The sequence below is a fragment of the Callospermophilus lateralis genome, chromosome 10, assembly GCF_048772815.1.
Source record: "Callospermophilus lateralis isolate mCalLat2 chromosome 10, mCalLat2.hap1, whole genome shotgun sequence".
NCBI lineage: Eukaryota > Metazoa > Chordata > Mammalia > Rodentia > Sciuridae > Callospermophilus > Callospermophilus lateralis.
The window spans coordinates 97,814,267-97,829,474 of record NC_135314.1 but is presented as its reverse complement, the minus strand read 5'-3'; positions in this window follow the sequence as shown (position 1 = coordinate 97,829,474).

The following is a 15,208-nucleotide window of genomic DNA, read 5'->3' as shown; positions in this document are numbered from 1 at the left end:
AAAAATATTCCCAGCACAGAAAAAGTATCCATTAAAATGATTCATTGAAAAAGTGACTAAACAAAGATGACAACCCTTAGGATATAGGTTTTATTATTGTACAATTGAGTATCACTTAGTCAAAGAATCATATGCAACCAAGGGGGATCACTAATTTAATTCCTCTTAACTTCAATATTGTGAAAACATTAAAATGTTAAGGAAGTCACCCTCAATATCAATTGTTTATATACCATATTCTATGTTGATCTTCATCTTCATGTAAATATAAATTTACATAGCTGTTTTCATAGTGATTTTTGCCAGATACTTCATAGTTCTAATTTTAATGATTACACAAACTCTAATAGTTTAACCAGAAATTTCTTCACTATTAATGAATATTTTGATTATCATTAATATATAATATAATGAGTACAATTTAGTATGCATTTTGCTTCTATAATTTAAAAATCTATCTTATTTCCTAGCATTAAATTCTAAAATTTCTTTAATCAATTAAAGGTTATAAAGATTATGGTTCTTAGTATCTATCAGAGCAAGCATAGTAAGCATATCATAGAGATTTTTGTATCACTAATGCTATTTCTAGAATGTGAGAAACATAAAATGATGTTTCATTAACTAAATAGTGTCACAGACATGTGCTAATCGCTATTTAATATAAATATCAATTTATCTGAAAGTTTATCTGATGGATTGTACAGGGCTCTGTGCTACTCTGGTTCACCACCCGATCTTGTCCTTGTGATAGGTGTCTGGACCCATATATCAACTCACACCCACCTGTGAAGAATCCAGAATGCCACCTCCAGTCTACAACACTCAAGAATGGTAAGGATGGTGGCAATCATCCTTATCTTGCCATTGAACACAGCACAGGCACTCTGCTATTTCTGTTGCATTCACAGGATACTTTAGCAGTCCTTTTGGAGTAGCCATGACTACTTTCCTTGAGACAGTTGCCTCCCAACCAACCCTTGCCTATAATTAAATGATGACATGAAGTTCTCCTAGGTTTGTTTAAGTCATGCTGGAAGAGAGTCAGACACACTTTGCTCAAGTGGGCCACTCTTCATGCCATGTCTGCAAACCTTACTACTATCCTACTAGTGATAGTAGGTAGGGGTGTGGTAAATATTGAAAGAGATCACATCCCCAAAATATAGTGTTTAGTAGACCTAAAGAGTGTCAAAGAAGATAGGGGTTATGCTATAAAGTCCCAAATGGTATACTGAACATGACCAGAAAAATAAATTGTTATTTACATTATTCTGCATGTACTGGGTAAGTTTGCATTAGTTGTCATCAGCATGAACCATAGTAACCACAGTTATGAGGGTAATTGGAGTCCAGTATTCACTGGTAGCAAAAGAATAAATCAGTATCAAGAATTATGATGCATTGAATAAATTATATTAGGAAATTTTAGTGACACAAATTTCTATATTGTTTCTATACGAACAGGATCCAAGGAACCATGGTATTGTGACTAGAAACAGCATTGTTAACCTTACTCCTACAGTGGAAGATACGAAGTTATCCAAGAATCACACAATGTTTTGTGTGTTTTTAAATATTTATCATATTTTTAATAGAGAACAGAAAAATAGACACAATTACAAAAATTTGGCAAAGGTCTTATTTGTGGTTTTTCCTTACTTGTTGAATATTTGCACCTACAGAAATGAAGCATCCACTTCAATTAAAGACTCAACAGGCACCACTAGGCATGTTCCTGAAACAATGAAAAATTTTGTCAAACTGTCATCCCTTAAGAGGCTGCTTGAGAAAATAAGATGAATTTTTAAGACTTGTGGATATGCTGCTTTCAGCTAGAGTCAATACTGAAAAATCTCTGTAAATTTCTGAGCAGATCAAAGATGATGTATTTTGGAAATTACTGCAGGATGCATTCATGAGGTTACATTTTATTTAATGTTTGATTTTATGGTTTTAGCATTCCATTTTAATCTTTCTGTTACATTAACTCTTTTTTTTCATGTATTCGGGTTTTACTTTTTTTCTTTCATTATTTATTTACTGTTTTTACTCTGAAAAGTATATCAGTACAATTTTTTAGTTACTTAACTTTCTTAAATAATTGAAAACTGACTACCATGAGCATACTCTTTTTTTTTTTTTTTTTTTTTTTTTTTTTTTTTTTTGGTAATGCAACAAAAGGCAAGCTTACCTTGTAGAGATTTGGTTTGCATAATTTAGCTATGGAACCAACTTAGATCTCCTTCAACAGATGAATGGATTAAGAAAATGTGGTATATATACACAATGGACTATTACTCAGCCATAAGAGAATTAAATTATGGCATTGGTAAATGGATGGAATTATCATGCTAAGTGAAATAAACCAATTCCATAAAAACCAAAGGCCAAATGTTTTCTCTGATAGGTAGATGCTGGCACACAGTAGGTGGGGAAGGGAGGGAAAAATAGAAGTGAATAGGATTAGACAAAGGGGAAGGAAAGAAGGGGGTATGAGAATGAAAAAGACTATAGAATGAATCTTATATAACCTTCCTATGTTCATATATGAATACATCACGAGTAAAACTCCACATTATAACCAAAAGAATAGGATACTAATTAGAATAAGTTATACTCCATTTATGCACAATATGTCCAAATACACTCTATAGTCATGTATATTTAAAAAGAACAAATTTAAAAGAATTGCCTGACAATGGGCCTCATTTTATGCATGGTGGAAGGAAGGCTCGACTTGCTGATCTCCTCTGAAATTCCTTGAGTTTTGAAAACATCAACACAGTTTAGAGGATACCATATAAGCATATGCAAGATGCAAAAATATTGCCAGAAATGTTCATTCAGAACATTTCTTGGGAAATTGGATGGAGCTGCTGCAGCTGTGAATGAAATTGTGGCCCCAAAATTTCACCCTCTGGACTTCTGCCCTGTGAGACGCATGTCTGGAACAAATTCATGTCTCAAGTGAAGCAAAGTGGCTCAGACCCAAGCCATAAATCCTCTAGCTACACGAGCAAGTCATTGTGGCTAAAGTGTCTGGCATGGCTGTGAGAATCTGTGCCATGGAGTTTGGAAAGGGAGGTGATGAAGACTTTGATGAAGAAATTGAATTTGAGTTTCCTTGGTGTTTGATATATCAAAAATTAAAATTTAGAAATTCATTCTCCCTACCAATCCCCCCAAAATGGATGTATTTATGGCAAAAATAGGGAAAAATCAATTATTAATTATACATAAATTATTTCTAAGCTACATAGAATGCCTGATCCCTGGTACACAGAAATACAAATTGTGCTTCAAAAACAATATGTTAACAAGTTATTTGCCTGAAAAAGAGAGGAGTCCAAGTTCAATATAAAGCAAATACCTTTAGCTCATTGTAAGGAATATGCTGATAGAAGGTTATATAGATCACAAATAAAATAGAAAATTATGCAAACTGAATCACATATTTTGATGGTTTCTACACACACACACAAAAATAGGTCTGAACCTAAAGAGAAAGAGAGTGCTAAAGTGCTCCTAATTGATCAAAAAATACATAGGTAAATGGTTCTTTACTATCTTTATCATTTCTGTAAACACACACACACATCACTATACTTCTCATGTGACCATGAATTATATTTTATTTTTATTTTTATACTTTATGGTGCTAGGGTTCAAACCTAGGGACTCACACATGCTAGGTAGGTGTTCTAGTACTGAACTACATACACCCCAGCCCATGATGATGAATTTTAAGCCAATTTAAAATGAACTGTTTATATAGACAGGACACTAAAGGAAAAATTTCCTTCAGGATTTGCAAAATCCAAGAAAGCCTGCTCCTATCCCTTCAAATGCTATTTGTCTACTTATTTTAATTCACTACTAAGATTCTTTCAATGACATTCTTTGTCATTGTGAAGAAAATGATAGGTAATTATAAGAATCCAAGGTAAAATCAAATATTATATTTAATGGAGTCTGGAGGTAATGCTATTATACCCCTATTGATTACATACTACAAACGATGTGGTGTGAATGAAGATTTTATTATTTTTATACTAGTGTATAATAGGAAGCCAACTAAATGTATAAATGGATAGGGAAAGCAAGTCCTTGTACCACCAATGCTGTATAATTATTTTCCAGATCACTGTTAAGTCAGGGTGGTAATAAGGCAAATATTTGTAATGATTTTTCTTTCTTTTTCTTTTTTTCCTTTTTTTTTTTTTTTTTTAATTTTTATCGTACCAGTGAGTGAACCTAGGGATACTCGATCACTGAGCCACATCATCAGCCCTATTTTGTATTTTCTTAGAGATTATTTTATTAGAGTCTCACTGAGTTGTTTACTGCATTGCTAAATTGCTGAGGCTAGATTTGAACTTTCGATTCTCCTACCTCCGACTCTGGAGCTGCTGGGATTAAAGGCGTGCACCATGGAGCCCGGCTATAATAACATTTTTAAAGACAATTTCACTATAAATTCATCATATTTATTAAAGAATAAATAAGATGTTTGGATCTATTTTGTTCATCATCATAAAATCCATTCATGTTTCAAAATGTGAGATATGTATTCTTATAAACTTTGAAATCTTTTTTATGCCCTTATTATATCTCTTAGACTTGCCCTAGAAATACATACTTAAATATAATATTAATATTTCTTAATATTTTATACTTTCAAAATGTCTGAATTTCTAAACAAAAAAATGTATTTTTGTTATCTGTTTTTTAATAATATGTAATTTAATTTTGCCTACTTTTAATATTATAATATGGTACTTTTCTCTGAATTCTTTTTCTTAACAATAAAGTTTTTGACTGTTGATTCATATTAGTATTTGTAGTTATACATCATTTATTTTAATGTCATATAGCATCCCTTAGTACAAAAACACTAAAATAGATTTCCTTTGTTGTTTCCAGGTTATGCCATTACAAATAATGCTGCTATATCTGCTGCGCGACCAGCATGCTAGCTTCATACTAGAGGTTCTAAACATAGAAGTTAACTAGTGAGATCAAAATAAAGACATGTAAACTCAATTTACCTTTTTCTTGCCCAGCTAAGAGATGGCCCTTCCTGGCTCCTGCCTAGAGCCACCTGATGTGGTAGCGAGGTTTACACAAGAGACCAGCAGGAGAGAGAAGGAAGCACGCCAGAGAGAGGGCTTTTATTGGGGAACAAAAAATTCAGGGGAAAATTCCATCTAATGAAGTTTGAGGGGGACAGCATTCCAAGGTCAGGGTCAGTGATTGGTTTCAGGTCAATGGTCAGTCACACCCCCACACCGACAGGCTCTAGCACCTGGAAAGGGTGGGGATAAAGCTCTGACACAGCTGGCCTGAGCGCCTCACACCCAGTCAGGGAGGTACCCAATCATGTGTGAGAACGGCTTCCCACAACTATAAATATATGCAGGTCTTTCAGTGCCTATGAAGAAAAGTTTCTCGTTGTTTATAGTACCCACAAGTGAATTGCTAACAGGGTATGCATCTTTCTAACTTTTTTTTTTTTTTTTTTTGGTGATACAAAATAGTTTCCAATAAGCTGTGCCAAACTGATGTCAGTACCCACTCCTTCACCTCATTTCTATCATTTTATATTCTCATATTTTTAAATTTTTGCTTATCCTAGTAGGAAGTTAATATATGTGATTGCAAACTAGGCAATAATTTCCATAAGCATGATGATCCTTCTGTGTCTACTCCTCAAAATATTATAACTAGTGCATTTACTACAGCTGGATTTTCTTCCATTTTCTAATGTGTTACTTAAAGCCTCTTCCTAATTTGTGGTCATCTCACTTCATAGATGGCCCAACACCTTATAACTATTTGTATTAAGTCATAATTTTAAATTATCAAATCTTTTAATTTTATAATGTAAGATTTGAGGTTGTTTTATTTTTAGTATATTGAAATATTTTCTTTGACTTTGCTTATATAGGACTTTAATTCAAAATGTCACAATTTATGAAAAGTGGGTAAAAGTTATTAAATTTCACTTTTCCATATAAATATATACTGTCAGAGCATTTAATGAATATATATATATATATGTATGTATATATATATATATATATATATACGTGTTTTTTTTAAACTGATCTGAAAAGATATCAATCAAGTGACAATGAAAATATGCTTTTGTTTTCTGATTCAACATTATCTGATATCTCTATATTTTTCTATTTTTGCACCAATACTTCACCACTCCAAATTATAGATTTATAACAAGTTTGATAACGAGTAAGTGAATTCTTTGAAAGAATCAACTTGCCTGTTCCCATGAAATCTTGCAATTCTCTTATCATTGCTTGATATAAATTGAGCAATGGATAATTTACATTTACAATTATGATGTTACATGGCAGTAAAATGTATTTCAGCAAATTATACATACATGGAGTATAACTTATTCTAATTAGGAGCCTATTCTTGTGGTTATACATGATATGGAGTCATCCTGGTCACATATTCAAATACAAAAATGCCACTCATGGGGAAAAAAAAAGAACTGATAAACTGGATTTTATTAAGAGATAAAAGTTCTACTCTCTCAAAGACTCATAAAAACCAAACTACATATTGGAAGAAAATATTTATGGATATATCTAATACAGATCAATATATGGAAAAGACACTTTATTTATTTGTTCTTTCTAGGTATACATGACAGCAGAGTGTATTTTGACATATTATACATACATACAATTAATAAAACTTGTTTCAGTTAGGATCCCATTATTGTGGTTGTACATGATGTGTAATTACATTGCCTGTGTATTCATATATAAGGATATGAAAGTTAAGTTCGATTCACTCTATTGTCTTTCATATTCCCATCCCCCCTCCCTTCCTTTCATTTCTGTTTGTCTAATCCAATTAAATTCTAAACTTCCCTTCCCTTGTTATGAGTTAGTGTCCACATATTGAAGAGAACATTCGTCCTTTAGTTTTTAGGGACTGGCTTATTTCACTTAGCAAGATATTATCCAATTCCACCCATTTACGAGAAATGCCATAATGGCTGGATAGTATTCAATTATGTATGTATACCACATTTTCTTTATCCATTCATATGTTGTAGGGCACCTAGTTTGGTTTCATAGCTTGGCTTTTGTGAATTGAGATGCTATAAACATTGAAATGGTTGGCTGCATCACTGTAGAATGCTGACTTTAAGTCCTTTCTGTATAAATCAAGGAGTGGGAAAATGGAGTCAAATGGTCATTCTATTTTAAGTTTTCTGAGAAATCTCCATACCACTTTGGAGAGTGATTGCACCAATTTGCAGTACCATCAACAATGTATAAGTGAATGTTTTTCCCACCTCCTTGCCAACATTTATTGTTACTTGTATTCTTGATGATTGTCATTCTGATTGGGTTGAAATGAAATCTCATTGTAGTATCCATTGAAAAGGACTCTTAACAATAAGAAAATAAACAACCTGACTGAAATCTTGGAAAGAGAACTGAATGGGCAAATCTCCAAAGAAAGTATACAGTTGACAATTAAGCATGTGAAAATATGCTCAATATCATATGCCATTATGAAATTGGGAATTTAAAAATAAAATAAGATGCCAAATTAGATCTATTAGATTGCCCAAATCCAAAAACACTGACAACTCAAAATGATTATGAGAATGTGGAGCAACAGAAACTCTTTCTAAATTACTAGTGGAAATAAACAAGGATAGAGTTGCTTGGGAAGGAAATTTCACAAGCACTTACAAAACCAAACATATGCTCTTCATGTCATCATCAAACTCTTCAGTATGCATACCAATGAGTTGAAAGGTAATGTCCATACAAACACTTAAACATGGATGTTCATATCAGCTTTATCCATGATTTCCAAAACAAAATATCCAAAGTATCCTCCTGTAAGTGAATGGATAGATAATCTCTGTGCAGAACAGTTGGGTGTTTGTGCCTGTGTTACATCCAGGTGATGGAATATTATTCAACAATAAGGAAACAAATTTGCAAGCCATGGAAAGTCATGGAAGAACCTTACATTACTGAATGAGAGGAGCCAACCTGAAATGGGTGTGTATAATACATTCAAATTCACAATGTTCTAGGAAAAATAAAAAGTACCAAGAAGAGTAAAATGATCACTGGCTGTCACAGTTATGAGAAGGAAAAGAAAAATAGGTGGAGCACTGAAGATGTTTATTTTGCTGAAACTATTCTGTATGATACCATAATAATGGATATGTATCATTATACATTTTTCAAAAGTTATTACAAAGCAAGAAATTGATAGTGAAAAAGCATTAATATTTGCGGGGTCTTGGAAACTATGGGAACTCTCTCTTTTTTTATGAAGTTAAAAACTGGACTAAACATAGTTCTATTTAAAATAATATGTTTTCTTATATTCTGTTCCTTTGGTCTTTATGTCTGTTTTTTGTGCCAGTAACATGCTGTTTTTGTTACTGTACCTCTGTAGTATAATTTAAGGTCTGGTATCTTGATGCCTCCTGCATTGCTTTGTTTGCTAAGGATTGCTTTCGCTATTTTTCCAAATAAATTCCATGACTGATTTTTTTTTATTTCTATGAATAACATCATTGGAATTTCAATAAGAATTTCATTAAATCTTTATAGCACTTTTGGTACTATGGCCATTTTGACAATATTAATTCAGCCTATCCAAGAACATGTGAGGTCTTTCCATCTTCTAAAGTCTTCTTCAAATTCTTCCTTTAGTGTTCTGTAGTTTTCATTGTAGATGTCTTTTACCTCTTTTATTAGACTAATTCCCAAGAATGTATTTGAGGTTAGTGTGATGGATAGTTTTTCTACTTTCTCTTTCAGCTGATGGGTCATTGGTGTATAGGAATACAAATGATTTATGGGTGATGATTTTATCTCTTGCTATTTTGATGAGTTCATTTGTAAGTTCTACAAATTTTCTGGTGAAGTTTTTGGGTCTTCTAAATATAGGATCATGTCATCAGCAAATAAGGATAGTCTAAGCTCTTTTTTGTATTCATATCTCCTTAATTTCTTTCTTTTGCTTAATTTCTCTGGCTAGAGTTTCAAGGACTATGTTGAATAGAATTAGTGAAAGAGGCCATCCCTGTTTTCCTCTAGTTTTTAGAGAGAATGCTTTTATCTCTTCTACATTTAGAAAAATGTTGGCCTTGGGTTTAACATAGATAGCTTTTACAATGTTGAAGTTTGTTCCCACTCTCCTTAGTTTTTCTAGTGTTTTGAGCTTGAATGGATGCTGAATTTTGTCATATGGGTTTTCTGCATCTATTGAGATAATCATGTGATTCTTATCTTTAAGTCTATTGATGTGGTGAATTGTATTTATTGATTTCTGTACAGTAAGCCAAACTTGCATCCCTGGGATGAAACCGACTTGATCATGGTGCCCTTTTTAATCTTATAATAGACCAAGGAACCATAAACATACATTGGAGAAAAGATAGACACTTCAACAAATGGTACTCAGAAAACTTAAAATTCATATGTAGTAGAATGAAATTGAATTCATATCTCTTACCCTGCACAAAACTCAGCTCAAAGTATACCAAAGACCTGATCATTAGACCAAAATCTCTGTGCCTACAAGAAAAAAATGTAGACCCAACAATCCACTGACTTCCTTAACAATACTCCCAAAGTGCAAGAAGTAAAAGCAACAATCAATAAATTGGTTGATATCAAACTAAAATCTTCTTCACAGCAAAGGAAACAATCAAGAACCTCAAGTGAAATCCTATACAATGGGAGAAGATCTTTGCTAGCCACTTGTCAGATAGAGCATTAATCTCTAGGATATATAAAGAACTCAAAAAAAAACTTAACACAAAAAATATAAGCCAGTCAATAAATGGGTGAAGGAACTGGATAGACACTTCATAGAAAAAGAAATATGGTCAAAAGAATAGAAATAACAATAAATGTTGCCAGGAGGCTGTGGGGAAAAAGATACACTCATTCATTGCTGATGAGAATGCAAATTGGTTCAAGAACTCTGGAAAGCCATATGGAGATTCCTCCAAAAACTAGGAGTTAAACCATCATTTGACCCAGTTATCTCACTCTTTGGTGCATACCCAAAGGGCTTACAATCAGCATACTAAAGTGATACAGCCACATCAATGTTTACAGCAGCTCAATTCTCAATAGCTAACCTATAGAACCAACCTAGATGCCCTTCAACAGATGAATGGATGAAGAAAAATGTTGTGTTCATATATATATATATATATATATACACACACACACACACACACACACACTCACAAATACACACACAATGGAATATTTTAAAAATTGGTCATAAAAAAGAATGATTTCAAGACATGTGCCTATAAATGGGTTGATCTGGAGACTATCAGGCTAAGTGAAATGAGCCAACCCTCTCCCCCCACCTAAAAAAGACCAGTGTTCTCTCTTATATGTGGATGTTAATATACAGCAAGGAAGGGGAAGGGAATCAACAGAAGATCCATGGATTAGACGATAGAAAACAAAGGGAGGGAAGATAGGAATACTACAGTGAATGAATCTGACACAGCTTACCCATGGACATATATGAATAAACAACAATGAATCTCTACATCATGTATAACCAAAACACTAGGCCCCTAATTAGAATAAGATATATTCCATGTTTGCATAAATATGTCAAAATGTACTCAATTTTCATGCATATATAAAAAGGACAAATAAAATTTTTAAAATAATGTATTTTTCTAAAAATGTCATAAAATTGTTAAGTGACAAACTTTATCCTGCACAATGATAAATGTAGATCTGGTATCCATGCTGTAACTATCATCAGAAAGAATAATGCAGATTACTTTTAAGTGAAAAAAACTATTCAGTGCATAAATTTGCTCATATTTCTGAACAAATGAAATTGTGATAAATAACCCTATATGTAAGCACCTCATATTATTAACCCAGGAATAGATGAAATATAAAATTTGAAGTGCAGTAGCTCTTAAATACATATCAGTTTTTCATCATTCTAATGTCAAAAATTTATGTCACATCATTCTAATTGAGAGACATATGTAGTCACAGCACCTAAAATATGCTTCTATATTGAAATAATTGTTTTTTAATAAGTAAATTGGATATGTCTGTATGAAAAAATGTAATTACATACTCAAATTATATATAAATGGCGTAGATGAATGGGAAAGTAAACAATTAAGAATTAGAAACTTGTAGGAAATAAGTCATTCTTTCTTATAGCCAAATTTTAAAATATTCCATTGTGAGTGTATGTGGGCACGTGTGTATGTATGTGTGAGTGTGTGTGTGTGTGTGTGTGTGTGTGTATAAACACTACATTTTTATTCATCCATTCATCTGTTGAAGGGCATCTAGGTTGTTTCAATAGGTTAGCTATTTTATACAGTAAAGTATCTTCATAAGATTGGTTTCAAAATATTTCTTAAATAGGAAAAATAACACTCACCATGAAAATAATTTGGTGAATTTTATTAAAATTAAGATGTGTACATCCAAAGACATCATTATGAAGTTTAAATAAAATCCATAGTCTAAGGTAAATATTTCTAGTGCACATATCTGGAAAAATAATCAAAGCCAAAACATGAGGGCTGGGGTTGTAGCTCACAGGTAGAGCACTCACCCTGCATACATTAGGCACTGGGTTTGATCCTCAGCACCACATAAAAATAAAATAAAGGTATTGAGTCCACCTAAAACTAAAATAAATGAATATAAATAAATAAATAAATAAATAAATGCATTATGTACAACTAAAAAATAAATATTAAAAAGAAACAAAACATGAAAGAAACTACTATTATTCAACAAAAATTCTAACATAAAATGAGTAAAATTTTTAAAATTGAGAGTTCACAGAAAAGGCTGTCAATACAAAATAAAGAAAAATTAACATTGCTAGTAATGAGGAAGAAGTGCAATGTTTTAAATTAAAAATATTTTTTAAAACAAGTAATGGCAAGAATGTAGATCAATTGGCATCCCAATAGAGAGAGATAATTTGCTCAGAAATATGAACAAATTTGTGCACCATGTAGTTTGTTTCACTTAAAAGAAGTCTGAATTACCCTTTCTGATGACAGTTGCAGTATGGATACCAGATCCACATTTATCATTGTCCAGAGTTCCAGTTATCAGTTGATCCTGTCAGGTCAGCAAAAGCCAAGCTTGGGAGACAGCAATTGATATTTTGTATAATGTACTAATTGTGACTTCGATAATTATATGACTAGACATAACAAAAATCAAGGTAATTTGGTTTTACACCAGCCTTCCTGTCTTATGTTTCGCACTAACTTTACAGGCCACTGGTATAGTTCATTAGATTACATAAAATGGAAGCAAAGGAAAGGGAGGGGGATAAAAATAGGAAAAAGAGTGGAATACATTGGACATGAATTTTCTGTGTTCATATATAAATACATGACTGGTGTAATACCACATCATGTATAACTTCTGGAATGGAGAGTCATACTCCATGTATAAATAATATGTCAAAATACATTCTACAGTCTTGTGTAACTAAAAAAGAACAAAAATCAACAGAAAAAAAAAGATACACTCTGATCTAATAAAAAAAAGTCCTGTGGGCTGGGGATGTGGCTCAAGCGGTAGCACGCTTGCCTGGCATGCATGTGGCCCGGGTTCGATCCTCAGCACCACATACAAACAAAGATGTTGTGTCTGCCGATAACTAAAAAATAAATATTAAAATTCTCTCTCTCTCTCCCTTTCTCACTCTCTCTTTAAAAAAAAAAAAAAAGTCCTGTGTGCTCCTATACTAGAGTGATTACAGCTATATTATTTTAGAACAATTGTTTTTTGTTTGTTTGTTTTGTTTTGTTTTTGTTTTTAATTATGGTGAATTTTAAAATTTTAGTGCTCCTGGTTTTATGGTGAATTCACATTTTATCCTTTGGGCCTAAATTAATACCTTTTTCTGATCAGTCTTATTTTATTTAACTCTAGAGGTTTTCACACTCTGTTCAGAGGCCAATTTTTCAAGGGTTGAATCTCAAATACATTAAAAAATATTCTTTTACAAAATCCTAAGAAGGACATAGACATGATGGTGTTGGGAATAAATCTGATAGCCATTGAGGACAAGTGGTCACCTGAATCTTTCAGTGTCCACCATGGCTGTCAGATTTACACCTTGCATTTCCAACTATGCAGGCCTGCCCTATATTTAAGTCATAAGGTAAAAGTCTGATGGGCTCTATTTTATTTTGTATCAGGTTAAATCTAATTGAGGCTTTCAAAAAAATATATATAGTATTGTCTTCTACTTGTGGAGATCTAAACACACAAAAAAGCTACAAGATCTTTATTTCCTCTCTGTTTTCTGTATGAACACACACCTGCATATTGTATTGTTGTGTCTGCATGTTTACTTTTGTCCATATATCATCACTTAGTATTAAAATTAGCTTATAGATAAATTAGCATTCATAAATTTAAGTAAGAAATAGATCCAAGTATCTTTTAGTTCATATGACTTTAAAAAAATGTTCAATTAAAAAAAATGTTTAATTTAAATTAAGTAAATAAATGATAGTAAAAATGTCTTTACAATTACTAACTCACAAGTTTTTCTGGTCAGGCAATTAATAAAATCTTAGTTTCTATAAAATGTAATATACATTGCTTCTAGGAAACAAAATCTTAGTTTCTATAAAATGTAATATATATTGCTTCTAGGATTTTTCTTCAACAAGGGAAGAGATGTCTAATACTGCTAACTACACTTGTCTGATATCCTAGTTTTTATAGTTAAAAATGAGTAAATTATATTTAACATAAATGAGATTAATCTTCATAAATGTGTTTGTTGAAATAAATAAAAATCATCTGATTTATTTACAAAGGTAAAGTGCTAAAACCTCAACTGCTAAATGTAAAATCAAGTACTCTTAACTTCTTAAATTCCACTAGTAATATATTTAAACATTAAATGTGCTTTTATAAATTGGTAAATGGAAAAAGTTTGAGATTGCTTTTGTTTCTGTGTCTTCACTAAAAACAAGGTCATTAAGAGTTAAGATTCTATCAAGTGTAATTCTACATATAAAAAGTACAAAAGATTTAGTTGATTTCAATTAAAATGCCATAAAACCAAAGTATTTTATTAAAATGGACTAATTTGTCTAAATTCAAAAATTTCATAATGATTATTTCAAAATGTAAATTTTAAAAGGGGTCAATGGCTAGGAAAGAGACATGAAAGACATCTTGGTATAAAATATACTTTAATATAAAAAGTAAATAAAAACCGTTTTTTGATGTACAAGTCTTTTGTGTGATAAATAAAAGTTATAAAATGTCTAAGTAAGTTACTGAAGGTTTGCAGAGGGTAAATCTCAAAAAGTTTATATATATTAAATTGGTTATATATAATCAACACAATAAGTTAAAGTATCTGAAGACTTTTTCCTAAGGTCAAATATTAATGTGCTGATATGAACCAAAGTTTACTCCTCTATGTGTTAAAGTAACAAGGACTTCTTAAAACACCTATCAGCTCTTATCCAACAAGATAATTTCTTGTATCTGTTAAGCTTTTTATTAAAATAAAATAGTCTTAAATTAGGGTTTGTACAAGTCTAGTTAAACAACAACTGTTACTTTAGAGTACTACACTACATTCCAGATTTCAAATTTTTCTTTAAAAGCGAGGTTTGATTAATATAAAATCACCAATATAATTGCAATGCTGTTAGTGGCTTCTTTGTATATTACATGTATTTGTATCTTCCAATTATACAAGTCTTTAAAATGTAAGGTTTAAAAGAACATTTTACCAATCTCATGTTCTTTAAACTAAAGTTTGAAGTAAAGGTTTGGGATTACAAAATTTATGTTTCATGGTTCATAGGTACTATATGAACTAATTATGTTACTCTTATTAATTTCATTTGTATTTTCCTAGTAAACTTTATAACTATTGTTTGTTATTGCCTTATAGAAGTATAAGGTCTGATATAACAACATAAATTTAATTTATAGGACATCACCTATAAAACAAACAGGATGTAAGGCTAACTTCCAATACTAATACTGACTGCAATTAAATGAAAGGAGCAAATAACTGTAAAATTATAAACATTAATTTAAAGCCCCAATCCTTCTGCCTTATGACTGTTAAAACTGGCTTTATCATGTTTAAAACTAAAAATTGTAAGCTAAAGTTA